The following is a 17,696-nucleotide window of genomic DNA, read 5'->3' on the forward strand; positions in this document are numbered from 1 at the left end:
GTGGAAAACTTATTTGAACAAATAATAAAGGAGAACTTCCCCAGTCTGGCAAAGGAAATAGACTTTCAGGAAATCCATGAAGCTCAGAGAGTCCCAAACAAGTTGGACCCAAGAAGGAACACACCAAGGCACATCATAATTACATTAGCCAAGATTAAAATGAAGGAGAGAATCCTAGAAGCATCAAGGGATAAGGGGACAGTCACCTACAAAGGAGTACCCATCAGACTGTCAGCGGATTTCTCAAAAGAGACCTTACAGGCAAGAAGGGGCTGGAAAGAAGTATTCCAAGTCATGTAATCCAAAGACCTACAGCCAAGATTGCTTTATCCAGCAAAACTTTCATTTAGAATGGAAGGACAGATAAAGTGCTTCTCAGATAAGGTCAAGTTCAAGGAGTTCATCATCACCAAGCCCTTATTATATGAAATGCTAAAGGGACTTATCTAAGAAAAAGAAGATAAAAATATGAACAGTGAAAGGACAGCAAACTCACGGTTATTAACCACACCTAAAACAAAAGCAAACCAAGAGGACAGCTAGATCAGGAGTGGAACCATAGAAATGAAGAACACATGGAGGGTCAGCAACAGGGGAGTGGGAGGAGAAGGGGGGAGAAGGTACAGAAAACAGCATAGACAGTAGGTAGAAAATAGATAGGGGGAGGGCAAGAATAGTGGAAATATAGAATCTAAAGAACTTGAGACACGTGGTTATAAACTAAGGGGGGAGAATGGTGGGGGAGGGAGTGTGCGGGGGGAGGGGAATGAAGGGGGGAACAGAACAACTGTAATGGTATAATCAATAAAATATATTTTTTAAAAAAAGGAAAATTGATATACCGGACCTCATAAAAATTTAAGACTTTTACTCTGCAAAGACTCTGCAGGAGGATGAAAAGGCAAATTACAGACTGGGAAAATATATTTGCAAATGACACATCTTACAAAGGACTAGTATCTGGACTAAAAAAAAAAAAAACTCTCAAAACATGAAGAAAGCAAACAAACCAATTAGAAAATGGGCAAAAGATATAAACAGACATTTTACCAGAAAGGATATACAGATGAAATATAAGCACGTGAAAAGATGTTCACTATCACCCTGGCCCGGTGGCTCAATTGGTGGAGCATCATCCTGTGTACCAAAAGTCTATGGGTTTGTTCTGGTCAGGCACATAGCTAGGTTGCTGGTTCCATCCCTGGTCAGGGTATGTATGGTAAGCAGCTGATCAATGTTTCTCTCTCTTCTTCCCTTCCTCCCTCTCTCTCCCTTCCTCTTTGTCTAAATCAATAAAAACATATTCTCAAGTGAGGATTAAAACACAAAAGTTCACTATCATTAGCCATTAGGAAAATGAAAATTATAACTACAATGAGATATCAACTAAACATTTACCAGAATGGCTAAAATAAAAAATCGTAAAGCTGGTGAGGATGCAGAGAAACTGGATCATACATACACTGATGATGAAAATGTAAATAGTATAGCCAGCTGCTCTGGAAAATAGGTTGGCAGTTTTTTCTAAAACTAAAATTGCACTTATGATATAACCTAGCAATTATACTCTTGGACATTTATCCCAGAGAAATAAAAACTTATTTTTTGCACACAAAAAACTTGCACATAAATGTTCATAGCAGCTTTATTCATAACAGCCTAGAACTGGAAGCAATCCAAATGTCCTGCAGTGAGTGAATGGTTAAACTAACTGTGGAACATCCATGCCATGGAATACAACTCAGCCATGCAGGATCAGGGAATTACACTTGGGTGAAAAAGGTCAATTTCTAAAGGTTACATACTGTATAATCCTATTATATAATATAATTTTTTAATTTTTTAAATAAAAAATTTTTTTATCCTCACCCAAGGACACATGCACAAATTTTAGAGAGGGGGGGGAGGGAGGGAAAGAGAGAGGCAGAGAAACATCAATCGGTTGCCTCTAGTGTGTGCCCCAACAGGGGACCTAACCTACAACCTTTTAGTTTACTGGATGACACTCCAACCAAGCCACACTGGTGAGGCAGACAGATAATATTCTTGAAATAATGTAGAGGTAGAAAATAGGGGTTAGGATTTGGGTGTGAAAGGTAGCAGGGATGGATGGTTCTATAGGGCTAGCACGAGGGGGCTTTGTAGTGATGCAGCAGTTCTATGTCTTGACTGTGGCAGCAGTTACATGAAGCTGTATGACAAAATGGCATAAAACTACACACACAAACATAATCAAATGCATCTGTGAGACTGCTGAAATCTAAATAAGGTCTGTGTATTGCGCCAATGTCAATTTCATGGTACTGATATTGCACTGAAGTTATTCAAGATGCTAATATTTTGGAAGGAAGGATGAAGGGTGTTTAGGACCTACCTGTGCATTTTTTCAACTTCTTCAATTATAATTATTTCAAAATAAAAAATTTAAAATAAGGAAACAAAAGTAAAAAAGATCTGACATAGGATTCTAGACACTTCTCTTTCACATAGAAAAAGGTACTTAAACATTTTGGGGACATTTTCTCAATTAGTTGATTACTGTATGCAGAAGCTACAAGCCCCTTTTTCTGATCTGGTGCTGCCTGAGCTGTTGTAGATGCCCAGCTGTGTGACTCCTGATCTGGACTGAGCCAGAAACTGCTAGGGGCAACCAAAAGGGGGAAAAGGGGGAAAATTCACTGAAAGTAGACCTTCTGTCCAAAGAACAAGAAGTAAAGCAAGAGAACTTCATCATTAAGGCTATGATTCATCAGATCAGTAATATCCATGTCAAGCAGCACAAAGTGAAGGTGATGAGAAAGTGAAGAAAGATGACAAGAAGAATGAATTGCAGAAGCTAAGAGAGCTGTTTAAACATGTTCTTGCTGCTCAAAAAATAAGTAAAGGTATAAATCTCAGACTACTGGTATGTACATTCTTTAGCAAGGGCAGTTGGTGGGGAAAAGTTGCATAAAAGCACGAGCCTTAGCACTGTTTTCTTCATAAATAAAACTGCTTATGCATTTTCAGTGCTGCATTGTTTTGGGCCATCAATCAGATAAATATTAAGAAATTTTTAAAATTGGCAGCATCAGCTACAATATCATGTTAAATAGCCTCTTTGCCAATAAATCTGTAAAAATCAAACTTAAAAAAATAGATTTCATAAAAATAAAAAAATTTCAAAAAACAAAAATGAAACAAGAAGCCAGAGAAAATTTCCTAACTGGGAAAATAGTTGTTAAACATATATTTGACAAAGGACTCACACCTAGAATATGTAAAGAGCTCTTTCAACCTAGTAACATTTTTTTAAAAATGAGCATAGATATATGGATGGCAAATGAGTACATGTTCAATATGTTCTTGTAAGATGCTCAATATTATTAATCATTAGAGAAATCAAAACCACAAATACAACTCCATACCCACTAAAATAGCTATAATCAGAAAGACAGAACAACAAGTACTGGTGAAAATGTGAAGTAATGGGAACTCTCATATACAAATGACACAAACACTTTGGAAAACAGTTGGGCAAACACTTTGGAAAATAGTTGGGAAGTTTCTTGAACACTTAAAACACATACTTACCAAATGATCCAGCTATACCACTCCTATGTATTTATCCAAGAGGAATGAAAGCATATATCCACACAAAGACTTACACTTAAATGTTCATAGAAGTTTTATTTGTAACAGCCAAAAACTGGGTAAACCCAAATGCCATTCAACAAGGGAAAGAATAAACAAATTATGCTATATCCATACAATGGAAGACTACTCAGCAATAAAAAGGAACAACCTGTTCAATCAATCAACAACATGGACAAATGTCAAAACTGTTTTTTTTCTTTTTTTAAGATTTATTTATTTTTAGAGAAAGGGAAAAGGAGGAAGGGAGAAAGAGAAGGAGAGAAACACCAATGTGTGGTTGCCTCTCATGCACACCCTACTGCGGACCTGGCTTGCAACCCAGACATGTGCCCTGACTGGGAATCAAACTCGCAATCCTTTGGTTAGCAGTCCGGTGTTCAATCCACTGAGCGACAAAAGCCAGGGCCAAATGTAAAAACTGTTATGCAGAGTATGGGAGATAGGCAGTGGGTCAGAACACAAATATACTATTGAATTCTAGAAAATTCGAGCTAATCTATAGCGCTAGAAAGCAGATCAGTGGTTGTTTTGGGATTGGGAGGGCTAGGGAAGAGCGGGTTACAAAGGAGCACAAGGAAACCGTGGGCAGTGAAGGGTATGTTTACTATCTTGAAGATGGTGATGGTTTTACAAATGTATACATATGTCAAAATGCACTACACTGTATGCTTTAAACATGTGTTAGTCTAAAATACATCAATTTATCTCAAAACTATTTAAATTTTAAAAATATTAGAATGAAAGGCTAGTCTGACTTTTGAAACAAAAAAAATTGTTCCAAATTTTTTTACTTTACAGGAACTTCCAGCTAAGATGGAGGCACAGGTAGACACACTGTGTCTCCTTGCACAACCAAAAGAAGGACAACAAATTTAAAAACAAAACCCCAAACTGACAGAAAGTCAAACTCTATGGAAGTTGGACAACAAAGGAGTTAAAGAAAAAATTCATTCAGATAAGTAGGAGGTGCGAGAGGGACAACCAAACGGAAAGGACTTGCGGCAAGGTGGAGGCTGGTGGACCTGGCAAGGCAGCGGAGTGCGGACTGGGCAGTCCTGCATTCATGTGCAGATAAACCAAGAGGAACAACTGAGAAGCGAGACAGACCTCACAACCCAGGGTTCCAGTTCAGGGAAATAAAGCCTCAAAGTCTCTGACTGAAAACACCTGTGGGGGTTGAGGTGGCAGCAGGAGAAACTCCCAGCCTCACAAGAGAGTCTGCTGGAGAGACCCACAGGGTCCTAGAATGTACACAAGCCCACCAACTGGGAATCACCACCAGAAGGGCCCAGTTTGCTGGTGGGTCGCAGGCGAAGTGACTGAAAACCAGCAGAAAAAGCAGCAAGGAGCACTGTTCCTTCTTGGACCCCTCCCTGACATATAGCATCACAAAGCAGAGATGTTGGTTGCCTCACCCTGGCAAATACCTAAGGTTCTGCCCCTTACTATGTAATAGGCATGTGGAGACAAACAAACAAACAAACAAAAAAGGGCCCAAATGAAAGAACAGATCAAAGCTCCAGAAAAAATACAACTATGTGAGGAAGAGATAGCCAACCTATCAGATGCACAGTTCAAAACACTGGTAATCAGGATGCTCACAGAATTGGTTGAATATGGTCGGAAATTAGATGAACAAATGAAGGTTATGTTAAGTGAAATAAAGGAAAATGTATATAGGGAACCAATAGTGACGAGAAGGAAACTGGGACTCAAATCAACAGTTTGGACCTGAAGGAAGAAATAAACATTCAACCATAACAGAATGAAGAAACAAGAATTCAAAAAAAATGAGGAGAGGCTTAGGAACCTCCAGAACATCTTTAAACGTTCCAACATCTGAATCATAGGGGTACCACCAGGAGAAGAGGAAGAGCAAGAAATGAAAAGTTATTTGAACAAATAATAAAGGAGAACTTCCCCAATCTGGCAAAGGAGATAGACTTCTAGGAAATCCAGGAAGCTCAGAGAGTCCCAAACAAGTTGGATCCAAGAAGGAACACACCAAGGCACATCATAATTACATTAGCCAAGATTAAAATGAAGGAGAGAATCCCAGAAGCAGCAAGAGATAAGGAGGCAGTTACCTACAAAGGAGTTTCCATCAGACTGTCAAGCTGATTTCTCAAAAGAGACCTTATAGGCAAGAAGGGGCTGGAAAGAAATATTACAAGTCATGAAAGGCAAGGACCTACATCAAGATTACTCTATCCAGCAAAGCTATCATTCAAAACAGAAGGACAGATAAGTTCTTCTCAGATAAGGTCAAGTTAAAGGAGTTCATCATCACCAAGCCCCTATTATATAACATGTTAAAGGGATTATCTAAGAAAAAGAAGATAAAAAATATTAATAGTAAAATGACAACAAACTCACAGTTATTAACAACCAAACCTAAAACAAAAACAAAAACAAACTAAGCAAACAACTAGAATAAGAATAGAATCACAGAAATGGAGATCACATGGAGGGTTATCAGTGTGGGTGTGGGTGGGGAGAGGGGGGGGAAAAGTACAGAGAATAAGTAGCATAAATGGGACGTAGAAGATAGACAGGGGGAGGTTAAGAATAGTATTAGAAATGTAGAAGCTGAAGAACTTATATATATGACCCATGGACATGAACTAAAGAGGGGGAATGTGGGTGGGAGGGGGTGCTCAGGGTGAAGGGGAATAAAGAGGGGAAAATTTTTTTTACTTTATTTTTTTCCATCATCATTTATACCTCTATACCTTCTTCTACCTACACCTCCACCCTGCCATCACTGCACTGCTGTCCGTGTCTGTAACTTCTTTCTCTTATTTCAAATTTTGAGTTCATAACTTAGAGGCTAATTTGATAAAGAAACTAGGTATCTACTGAGTGCCTAATCGTACCAAGGCCCTGGGCAAGGTGTTTTGCATATGCTATCTAATCTGAAACTCAGACTGGCAGTGACATTCTCCATTTTAGAGACAAGAAAACTAAGCCTCAGAGAGGATAAATTAACTTTCTTCATCAAGGTCACACAGATGATAAATGACTGAGTACAGAATTCAGATTCTTTTTCTTTAAAGATTTAAAAATTTTTTTAGAAAGTGGGGAAGGGAGAAAGAGAGGAAGAGAAACATCGATGCGAGAGAGAAACATCAATTGTTTGCCTCTTGTGTGCCCCAACTGAGGACCTGGCCTGCAACCCAGGCATGCACCTGAGATCGGGTATCACACGTGCGACCTTTCAGTCTGCAGGCTGAGGCTCAACCCCCTGAGACACACCAGCCAGGGCAGAATTCAGATTCTTGATCTGGTTGATTTCAAAGTTCTTTATAGCATTACAACACAACTGCTAGGTGAGAAGATAACCTACAGAAGTATTAGGCCTTCTCCACAGGACAGTTTGGCTTTCCCTCCACCTTTATAAGGTGCTCTAGAGTCAAGAAATGTCCCGGGGGCTCTATCAATACATCTTGGTAACACAGATGACAACACTTTGACAACAAACCATTTCTACTCTCTACAGAGAAAAATGAAAACACTTCTAAACAAGTGCTTTAACTTTTTCCATTAAATACCCATGCAATTTAGAAATGGTATTCCTACAGATTTCCTGGGAAATCCATCAATCAGTCAATTGATCACCAATCAAAACATGCTCTGGCCATTTCTACCTTAGCTGTGTCTCTGAATTGGCATTTTTGTCACCCAGAATTTTCATGCCTCATTCCAGCATCATTAAAAAACATGTTCCTCTCCGACTGCTGTGGCTCAGTTGGTTGGATTTTGTCTAGTAAAGCAAAAGGTCACAGGTTCGATTTCTAGTCAGGGCACATGCCTGGGTTGAGGTTTCAATCCCCAGATGCAGTGTGTACAAGAGGTGACCAATAGATGTTTCTCTCTCACATTGGTGTTTCTCTCATTCTCTTTTTCCTTCTTTCCCTCTCTCTCTAAAAATAAATAAATAAAATCTTTTAAAAAAGTTTTTTTAAATAAAAATAAAAAACATGACCCCTCTTGGGCAGCTGAACTGCTGCCAACAAAATGGCATGCTGCTACCAGCAGAGTCCCTCAGGAACAGGCCCCAGAAGAAGGGGGCCTGCTGTTCCATCATTTCATGTGAAAGTTATAAGTAGATCTTGTAGGACAGAGTTTCTGCTTCCACACTGCTTGCCAAAAGTTTTGGGAAGGTTGCCTCTTTCCCAAAATTTGGGGGAAGAGTAACAAGAATGACAGCTTCTTAATTACATCAGGCAGGTAAGTCCCTATGAAATTCCATCAGCAGACCTGAGGTGTCTTGTATCAGAAGTTACTTAAGGTTGTGGTGCAGAAGAAGGGAAGGAGGCCTGCCCATTAGCAAACTTAAAGGAAGCTCTTGCGGCAACAGTGAGAAGGAATTAATACAGCTACATGCCTTCTGATAGAGCAGGCAGAGATTTGGCAGCTGATTCAGACAAACAGCTTGAAACCCGCCTTTGCTGGTATGAAGTTTCAGGAGCACTTAGAGCTTAAAGTAAAAGTTAATGAGAGAGAATGCCTGCAGACATTCTTGATTCAGAGAAATCTCCCTTGATATGGGAAGCAGAGGGGCAGAGAAGTGCTCAGCTTCCATATTAACAGATTAAACCAATTTTTCATTTTATGGCTTCCTGAATAATTTTTAAAATAGTGTGACAGAATTTGTGAAAAATGACCCCCCAAAATTCTGAGATAAGCATGGCAGAGAGGTACCCAGGATAGAAAGGGACTCTTCTACTCCTGAGAAGCTCCCAGAATGCAAAGATTAAAGCCATCAAACAAATCTGGAGGGGTCAGTACTGAAAAATTAGGCCAACTGATAAGTCGTGATTCTTAGGTGGACCCTGTAAATATCCAGATCTGCGCCTTCATCTGGCTCTGCTCTAGCAATCCACAAGCACTCGTCAAAGAAATCCTAAGAAGTCCCTCAAAGCGTTAATCTATGATCAATGCGCAAACTAAAGTAAGTAATGACTCTACCCAAACTCACCTACCATGTAAGATGTAGTTTTAAAGTAGAAAACAGGTTGGCAGAATAACAGCTAAATAAAACAATTATATCAAAGAAGAGGTAGGATTCAATGAAGGTAACTAGAAACCCACTGAGGCACAAACTAGTCCTAACTCAGCAGCTCTAGAAAGGACATTCCCTTTAGTAACAGATCTTCCTAATTTGTGTTCAGTTTACTGACTGGTCAGTTGTCAACAATACTTACTGAAATCTATACACACTGTTTTAAACTAGATTTAATTTTTTTTATTTAACACTGATTCAAAAGAACTTATGCAACCTAATGTTCATAGCAGAATTATTTACAATAGTTAAGTGCTAGAAACGGCCTAAGTGCCCATCAGTAAGAGTAGATGAAAAAACTTTTACACCATAGTATGGAATACTACGCGGCAGAAAGAAAGAAGGAACTCCTACCCTTTGCCACAGCATGGTAGAACTGGAGAGCATTACACTAAGTGAAGTAAGCCAGGTGGTAAAACACAAATACCATATGATCTCACCTATAAGTGGAACCTAATCAACAAAACAAACAAATGAGCAAAACAGAACCAGAGACATGGAAATAGAGAACAAACTGACAGTAACCAGAGGGGTGGGGGAGGGGGAGTAGTGGGTGGTAGGGACAAAGAAGGGGAAGGGGCAAGTCAAGGAACATAAATAGAGGACTCATGGGCACTGACAACAGGGGTGGATACACTGTGGGAACTGGGCAGGGACAGGGCAGGGAGAGCAACAGGGAGAAGTGAGATGGCTGTAACTGAACAACTTTTTAAAAAACCGAATTTTTTACTTATATTTATTCTCTTATACCTATTCCATAAAATTTTTTGACAACTTAAGGCAAAAGTACCTACAATGAAATAACATTAGATATAGAAAGGCAGAACCAAGAAAAAGGAATATACAAATATGTCAATCACATGGATTAACAGTCTGCCATGAATAAATTTAAAATTTGCCTCTGATTTTCCTGGCAGTGAAAGCAAAAAAGGAAACACCAACAACTGTATAGTTGTCATTATTGGAAAGGAGTAAGTATATCAGTTCCTCAGGAAAAACAAATCTTTTCTCAGCACTGAGTTCTAAAATATTTTTTTTAACATAGATGCTATGCAAGGGATACTGTTTGAAAAAAATAAATGATGATTTTGAAAGGTCTTTATAACACATGGCCTTATACTACATATTGTTAAGAGATACCCAAGAAATACGATCCTAAAATTACCTGTGTGATGAGACAAAATACATGTATCACAATCTAAGAATGTTTTTCCAAAAACATAGATATAGAAATATTTGTTTAAAGATTTTATTTATTTATTTTTAGAGAGAGTGAAAGGGAGAAAGAAAGAGAGGTAGAAAAACATCAATGTGTGGCTGCCTCTCATGTGTTCACTATTGGGGACCTGGCCTGCAACCCAGGCATGTGCCCTGACTGGGAATTGAACTGGCGACCTTTAGGTTCACAGGGTGGTGCTCAATCCACTAAACCACACCAGCCAGGGTAATATAAGAATATTTTATGTATTAGTAAGTACATAGTACTTAACAAAATCTTTAAAACTAAGTTAAAATAATACTAAATTAGGAGATAATTCTTAGTTCAAAAGGATCAGGAAGGGTTTCTTTAAGCAGAGAAATCCCTGATGTGCAATTCATTTGTTTACACAAAATTGAGTATGTGACAAAGAGACTAAGAGTCAGAAAACTTCAAGTGCAAGTGCTATCTATGTGCAATGGATGACTAACGACCGAAGTATTCTTTTATTTATTTATTTATTTATAAAATTTAATTATTGTTTAAGTACAGTTTTCTGTCTTTTACTCCCATTCCAGCCCACCCTTCCAGTGCCCCACACCTACCTCCCATTTCCACCCCCCTTAGTTGTTGTCCATGTATCCTTTATACTAGTTCCTGTAAATCCTTCCCCAAGACTGAAGTATTCTTAAATCTTAAAGAAAAACCCTAGATAAATGAGAAAGCGACATACACTATAGAAGATTCTTGTTTAAAAAGACCAAAGGATATCTTAAAATATATGTGCTATTAAAAACATATATATAAACACAGATGAATGGATATTAAAGGGAAATGGTCTAAACGGTATAATTTGATTTATGAACATTTGGGGGATGTTTCTAAAACAAAAAGTACAACAGCATACTATAAAGCAAACAGATTGAAATGCTAAATTTATACTTGAACACTGATACGAGAACAAAGCTCTATAACTCTGGGATTAGCACCCCTGCCAAGCAGACGGTTTTTAAGCAGCAGTTCAAATTCATTTTCTCGGTTAGATTTCCTCCATTTAAAGGACAGAACTGACCTGCTTCCGGCTGGTTCAAAAGACCTAACAGATTTATTTATAGAGCACTGACTTGCTTCTTAAAAAGCACCCACACCACAAGACAGTAAATGACAACAGCCAAGAAGAAATAAAATAGCAAACCTGCCTCTGTCGCCCTGAATGGCCATTCTTCCACCCTGACTCTCCAAGGCCTATCTCTTTCCTCTCCATTATCCAAGTCCTTCCTTCAAGACCCAACATAATAGTAAGCCTGAACTGTGCTGCCTGATAAGCCTCCTTCCTCTGGACTCAAAGTTATTTCTATCCATAATATGCACCAGGCATGTGGCTCAAAGCTGCCCTAGCACAGGATTTACAACCCATCAAACTTCCCCTACTAGGCTAAGAAATCCCACTAGAGCAGGGTCTACAGTGCAGAGCCCAGTAAATTTCAAACACTTATCAATGCGCCTGGTCATCGGAGCTGATCTGTTCTGAGTAGTCCCTCACTTAGTGCTGGATCAATTCATTTTCTTATTTGCACAGTCAGTGCTTACTAAGCAGCTACTACATACCCTGTACAAGGCATCTAACTTTCAAAAATGAATCAGATATAAATTGGAGCTATAAGTATACAGTGCTTTATATATACTTATAAAAGGAGTTTAAGTTCAATAGGGTTCATGCATGTTGTATCAAAGAAGAAAGTGAAAAATATCTTCAGAGGTAAAGATAAATTATATGCATGAGGAAATTCACTGCTAAACAGCTTAGACAGGAAAAACCTATAAACAATCTAAATTCTCACATGTAAAGTACATTAAATAAATCATGGGATGGACATACAGTGGAACAGACAACCATTAAAAAGGGTGAGATAATTCTACTAGTAAAAATACATACAAAATGTATGTATGTATGTATGTAAACATGTATACAAAAATAACATAATAATTAAAGCTACTATTCACTAAATCCTTACTACCTGCCAGGAAGGGGTGGGGGCAGAGGGACAAACAATATGCAGAAAGAAGCAGAGGAGCAGGTAAAGGCTTTCTTCGTTCCAAAACAACGTTGTCCTCAAATTCCTTGCAATATTCTTCCTTTCTTGTTTAAGTTATTTTGAGATGGTTATTATTATTTTCAAATGCCCCTCACTCACAGGGTGAAGAAGAAAAAAGTGGGGTTGGCATTTGTCAAAACTCATCAAAGTGAACATTTAAAAATCTGGGCATTATTGTTTTATGTAAATTATACCTCAACTTAAAAACAAAAACAGTGAGGCCAAGACAGCTGAGGTATACAGAGGGCACTGGTACCAATAAGAGGTACTGGCAGGGCAGCAGATAATGTGGTGCACCAGTGAGACCCCCTCCGGACTAAAGCACTGGTTCTCCCAACAGCTGAGAGTGCTGGCAGCAGCAGGTCGGGGCTGATCCCTCCCTAGACTTTCTCTAAGCTGAGGAAAAGCACCTCCTCCGTGTCACTGCCCATTCCCAGGGATAACTCACACCCACTCACTGGCTAATGGAGGGCAGGAGGAAGTACAAAGATTCAGCCCATCTGACCCAATTTGGGACTATTCTAAAGAGTTAGTCCAGCTCCATAGTTCCTTGTAGAACTGGCTGGAGCCTCTGATAAAGCTGCAGTGCTGTGTAACTTCTCCCCCTGCCATATCCTGCTTCCTTCTGCTACCTTCACATCCCCTCAGGTAGTGACCTTGTGAGCATTCCCAGCTAATTTCTGCAGGACAAAGTCTCCATCTTAAGAGTTTGCTTCCTGGGGAACCTGCTTTGCAACAAGTCAAGTTTTAGTAAGCTTGAGATTCCAGGTGAAATGTCAAACAGAAGTTAGAAATGTGAACTAAACCTTGGGAAAAAGATCTGAGCAGTAGAGAAATTTAGGAGCCATCCACAGAGAGGCGACAACAAAAACCGTGAGATTTTACGATACACCAATGAGGAAAACTGAAGAGAAGAAGGCCAAAGTAATATTTTTATTAAGTGCTAATATTTAGGATGCTGGATGAGAAAAGAGGAAACTGAAGAAAAACAGGCAGTGAGGAAGGGGAGAACAGAGAAGGACAGTTTATTATCGCTGAATGCATTTGTAGAAAGTCTGTAGTCAGCAAAGGCAAGTTCTACCCAAGAAGCTAAGAATGAGACATCCAACAAATGCTTAACAAACCCCTGTTTATTGAATTGGGTGGGACATTTGGCATACGGGATGCTCAGCTTTTGTTGGTTTGTCTTCAACGGCTCCTGTCCTAGACAACAGGCACAGAGTCTCTGTGAATGCCCTGAAGCAGACCCACTCTGCTAGACTGGTTGGCAAAGAAAAGCTGAAATGGCATAGTATATAAACCTAAGTGAGCCAAGACAGAGGGCAGCTGCTTGAGCCATTTGGAAGAAACCCCTTCTAAAATGCTTCTTTCAAGAGACTTCCCAAAGATCTGAATAAACAGCTGGGATCCTTGAGAAGGATCACTGTCCTTATGGAGCAAATTCAAACCTCAGTCAAACCCACAGACTTTCAAATAAAACTGATTCTAACATAATTGTCTTTTTTTGCATCACACCATAAGTATAAAAAGGGAGGAGTGAGGTAATCAGTTATAGTCATTTGCAACATCCATTACTGCTTCACACAAACTTTTCTTTGCCATGGCACCACGAAGGAAATAATATACTACACAAACAGGTGTTACGTGACCTCCAATCCTTGGCTGCAGTAAACAGAAAAGAATTTACCTTCTGTGAATAGAAGGAATTTAACTTCTGCTCCTGTGCCCAACACAGTTATGCAATACTCTTCAATGACTCATTGACTTTCCCTGGTTTTTTTTCTGGGTGTGGCTGAAGGGATCCCCACATCTACATCTCTTGCCCCAACTCCTCCTGCTCAACCTGCAGTCAAAGGCTAAGGCACAAAACATTGCAGACTCCCTAATGTGGCTATATTTCCTGAAGAGATCTGAAAATGTTGGAGTTCCAAGTCAGCACCAATTTCAAATCTGATTGGCATCTCTGAGAGTCACAGTTACCATACAGCTGAATAAAATATTTTTCATAAATTTAACGCCAGCATGTCTGTGTTTGGAAACTTTGAAAATACATGTTGTATGGTTTACTGCACTGGAAAAGGTGCCAACAGAGTTTCAAAGGAAGGGAAGTGTATAACTGTTTCCTTTCAAATGCATTTTCCAATGGGATCCATTCAGGGAAAAGGCTGGAACTAACTAAAACATTATTAAAAATTGTTATGGAAAGAGACAGGGAGATGGAAAAAGATAGACCCAAAAAAGTGAAATACATAACCAAGAGTGAGACAGACATACAAGGAAAAAGAAAGGGGATCTGGGCAGAGCGACAGGTTGGACAGGGAAATGGGGTGAGATGGAGTTTTGTCTGGCAGTTGCTGTTCGTGGTCTCATATTGTTGCAGATCAATCGATCAGGGATGCAGTGCTGCTGGCCCAGTGGCACAAGACAAACCACAGAGTTGGCTTTAAGTTCAGCACTTGCGAACTGCTGACCTTCAGTTTTCAAACCAAAAATATTCTTTGGGAAACAGTAATACCAGGTTCAGTCCAACCAGCCAAGCAAAAACAAGGACTACTAACCTGAAGTAACACCCTATTCAGTTACATCAGGCACCAACCCTTCACAGCCATCAACTGGGAAGTCTACAAACCTGAAACCACACCCCAACCAAAAACAAACTTTCAGGTTCTGACTCAACCAACTAAGCGATGATAACCAGAAATGCTCAAACAAGTGACGGTGTTTCAAAGTTGGCTTTACCAGGACCTAACCAAGCAGGAGGGCCAATCTTCATTCACAGAGCCAGAGACACAACAATTCTTTCTCAGGTCACAGATGCAGAACTCCAGTGGAATCTGCATGTAATACTCAGGGCAGGGTTTGGCACTGACTTACAAAGCCAATTTCTGAATAAAAAATTAACATGATGTAGTAAGCGAGGGGTTTTTGTTCTTTTTTCTGCTCAACTCATCTACCCTAGGGTGATGCTAAAATTGATCTCCTAAACTGTAACACTTGTAACAGAGAAAGTGTATGCTATTAATAACTCATAAACAGAGTCTATTCCTAGACAAACTCTTATCTTCACCCTCGCCTAAACTATAATAGCTTTTCTTTTCCTTGGGTCAATATTATAAAATTTTAGCTCAGAAGAATCTTTTAAAAAAGCCAGGACTACTCCTGATTACTGCCAAAGCACTTTCTTTTTGAGCTCCTCCAATGGCGAGGTAAACAAATCAATTAAGTTAAACTGCAAAAACTAACAAGAAAGATCAAGCTGACAATCGGGATTCTGGAGAAGCTACAAATTCCAGGCAGCAGCTTGGAAAAGGGAAATGTGCCACAGAGGGAGCCACTGAGGCTGATCCACCGGGCCTCTTTCAGTGCTAGGCCCTGATGCTGCAGCTAGCTTGATTCAAACAGGGGAGGGCGGGCAGACCTTGGTGCGAGTTTGCTGAGTTCCAGGCCATCATTCTTGAGGGTGTAATAACCATGGGCTGTAGCACACATGTTGAGGGATGAGGGAAAAAAATAAACAGAGAGACAAAAGAATGAAGATGCACTGCCAATTTCAATTGTGCAGCTTTTATTTTTAAATGCTTATCAAGCTGAGAGAGAGCAGAGTTCTTGGAAAACAAGGTTTTCTTTTTTCCAATGCCAGCGTAAAACACCCTCAAGGACGGGCACTGCACAGACTGTAACAACAAGGAACGTGGCTCTGTATCCTCCCAGCAGCACAGTCCACCATGGGTCCCACGCTGCTCTGATTTCGGCTCAGCTGAGAACTCAAAATAACAGGCCCACTGCCTCTGGTAAAAACTGCTCTTTTTAAATTTTTTATTAATCTCCAAACTGGCTGTGTTAGAATTACAGCCCATTACTTACCAACTCTCTTCACTAATAAAATAAATTTGTAAAAGGCCTAATTACTGCTTTTACTGAACTACACTGCCTGGGGATCAAGTACAGGAAGCCGAGGGCTCAAACAGTTGTCAGGCAGGGATGACAGGGAGGGAGCCCGGGGGTGGGGGCAGGAGGGGAGGACCAAGAGTCACCAGCGGGAGAGAACATGAGGTGCACAGACCTCAGAGCCCATGCCCAAAAAGAAACAAAAGGGCACTAACCCTGTTTTTGTTCTAAACAGCACTGTGAGGATCCATGCCATCATGGCATTTTGAGAAGCCTGTCACGAGTTACACAGACCTTTGCTGCCCACGCCCCAGCTCAGCAGAAAAAGAGAACTGCAGTCCAAGACTGATGGATCCAGGCCGTACTCTCAGCAGAGAGCTGGGAGAGTCTGACCAGTGAGAAAACAAACAGCCACCCTTCCTACCCATCCCACTCTATCCTTCCATCCAATCCAAGCCCCCGAAGAGGAAAAACAAACAAAACAACAACAACAAATGCAGACAATTGCACAAGAGATGTATCATGAAGGCCAGGCTGACTGCAACAACCTCTGGGCTGTGCCCTGTACCTCATCCCAGAACACTGATTACAGAGCTGGAAACGTTACTCACATGCTGAGCCAGTCAGCTCCTCATCTAGGACTGGTGCTGAGAAGTCTGACTAGGAACCAGCAGTCAACTCTGACACACTCATTTATAATAAAAGATGTGTATTAAACAAACTACTCCAACCTTAGACAAAAAGTAAGAAGAAAACATGACTGTCATTCTTCATTGTCCACAAAAAACCCTCCTAGGCAAATCCCATGCATCTCTTGGACTTTGATAAACGGTATTTCTCCCCCAGAGAACACCACTGCCAAAGAATCTCTTTTTTAAAGAACCCTGATAAGAAACCCTGCTATGGCAGGTGAGTTAACCCTGTGGCAGACATCCCTTTTGGGGATGACTGGACTGGAACATGGTATTTCACTGAGGTAGCGAGGTCTGCAGTTGCTCTCTGCACGCCACATGTTTAGCCCTAAAGAACTGAGGAATGCTCTCAACGGGAAAAACACAGCAGCAAATGCTGTGATACCAAAGCCACAATTCCATGGGCCCCTGGAGCCTCTAAAACTAAGCTGCCAGCTAGGGAGCTAACACTAGCTTTGGACAAAATGCAGTTCTGGTAGAGTAATTAATTTTTTTCTTAACTGGGATTACATTAATTTTCAAGGACTAATGGAGTCCAGCTGTAATGGGAAGAGCGGCTGCTGATGCACAAAGGCACTTGTGCGTACAACGTTATAAACACACACATACACACACACAGACCTATAAAAAGGATCCACTATAACAAGATATTTTTAGTTTCTACAATGCTGCACTAAAAATACAGCCCCGGCTGATACATCATGGCAGAACTATTCTCTCTGTCCCTTCAGGAACAGTTTAAAACATTTATTTTTGTTTCCTTTTGTGATGGTCAGAGTAAAGAGAGAAAATAGCAACTCATTGATAAGAGGAAACGAGAGAGACATGAAAAATTGAAAACTACCTAAAAACTCATGGAGAGGTTTATTTTATTAGTTCTTAATAAATATCTTGCAGATTTCCTCAGGAAATACACCAGATCACATGTAAAATAGTTTGATACTGATGTCAACTGCATCAACATATGAAGTCTATTAGGGTGAAGCCGCAGCAGGGTGATCAGTGTGCTGAAAAACTCCACAGTACTTGGGGGGGGGGGGAATCTCACGGCCTTCCAAATTCTTCGAGAGGTAAAAAAGTCAGCCAAGACGCAGAGAGAGAAGGAAAAAAAAAGATCCCAC

At 40.1% G+C, this 17,696-nt stretch overlaps 1 protein-coding gene across 3 annotated transcripts in view; it reads right to left on the reverse strand.

Annotated features, from left to right (window-relative positions):
* SMG6 (SMG6 nonsense mediated mRNA decay factor) overlaps positions 1–17,696 on the reverse strand; it is a 235,905-nt gene that overhangs the window by 133,743 nt on the left and 84,466 nt on the right. The window contains exon 1 of one of the 3 annotated variants that reach the window (XM_037070400.1): positions 4,899–4,903. The exons of the other annotated variants lie outside the window; for them this stretch is intronic. The gene's annotated coding sequence lies outside the window, so the exon portion shown is untranslated. Of the gene's footprint in view, positions 1–4,898; positions 4,904–17,696 lie in introns of those variants that run through there. 3 annotated transcript variants of the gene reach the window in all.

The sequence above is a fragment of the Sturnira hondurensis genome, unplaced genomic scaffold, assembly GCF_014824575.4.
Source record: "Sturnira hondurensis isolate 20B ecotype Veracruz unplaced genomic scaffold, ASM1482457v3 Scaffold0018728, whole genome shotgun sequence".
NCBI classification, from domain to species: Eukaryota; Metazoa; Chordata; class Mammalia; order Chiroptera; family Phyllostomidae; genus Sturnira; species Sturnira hondurensis.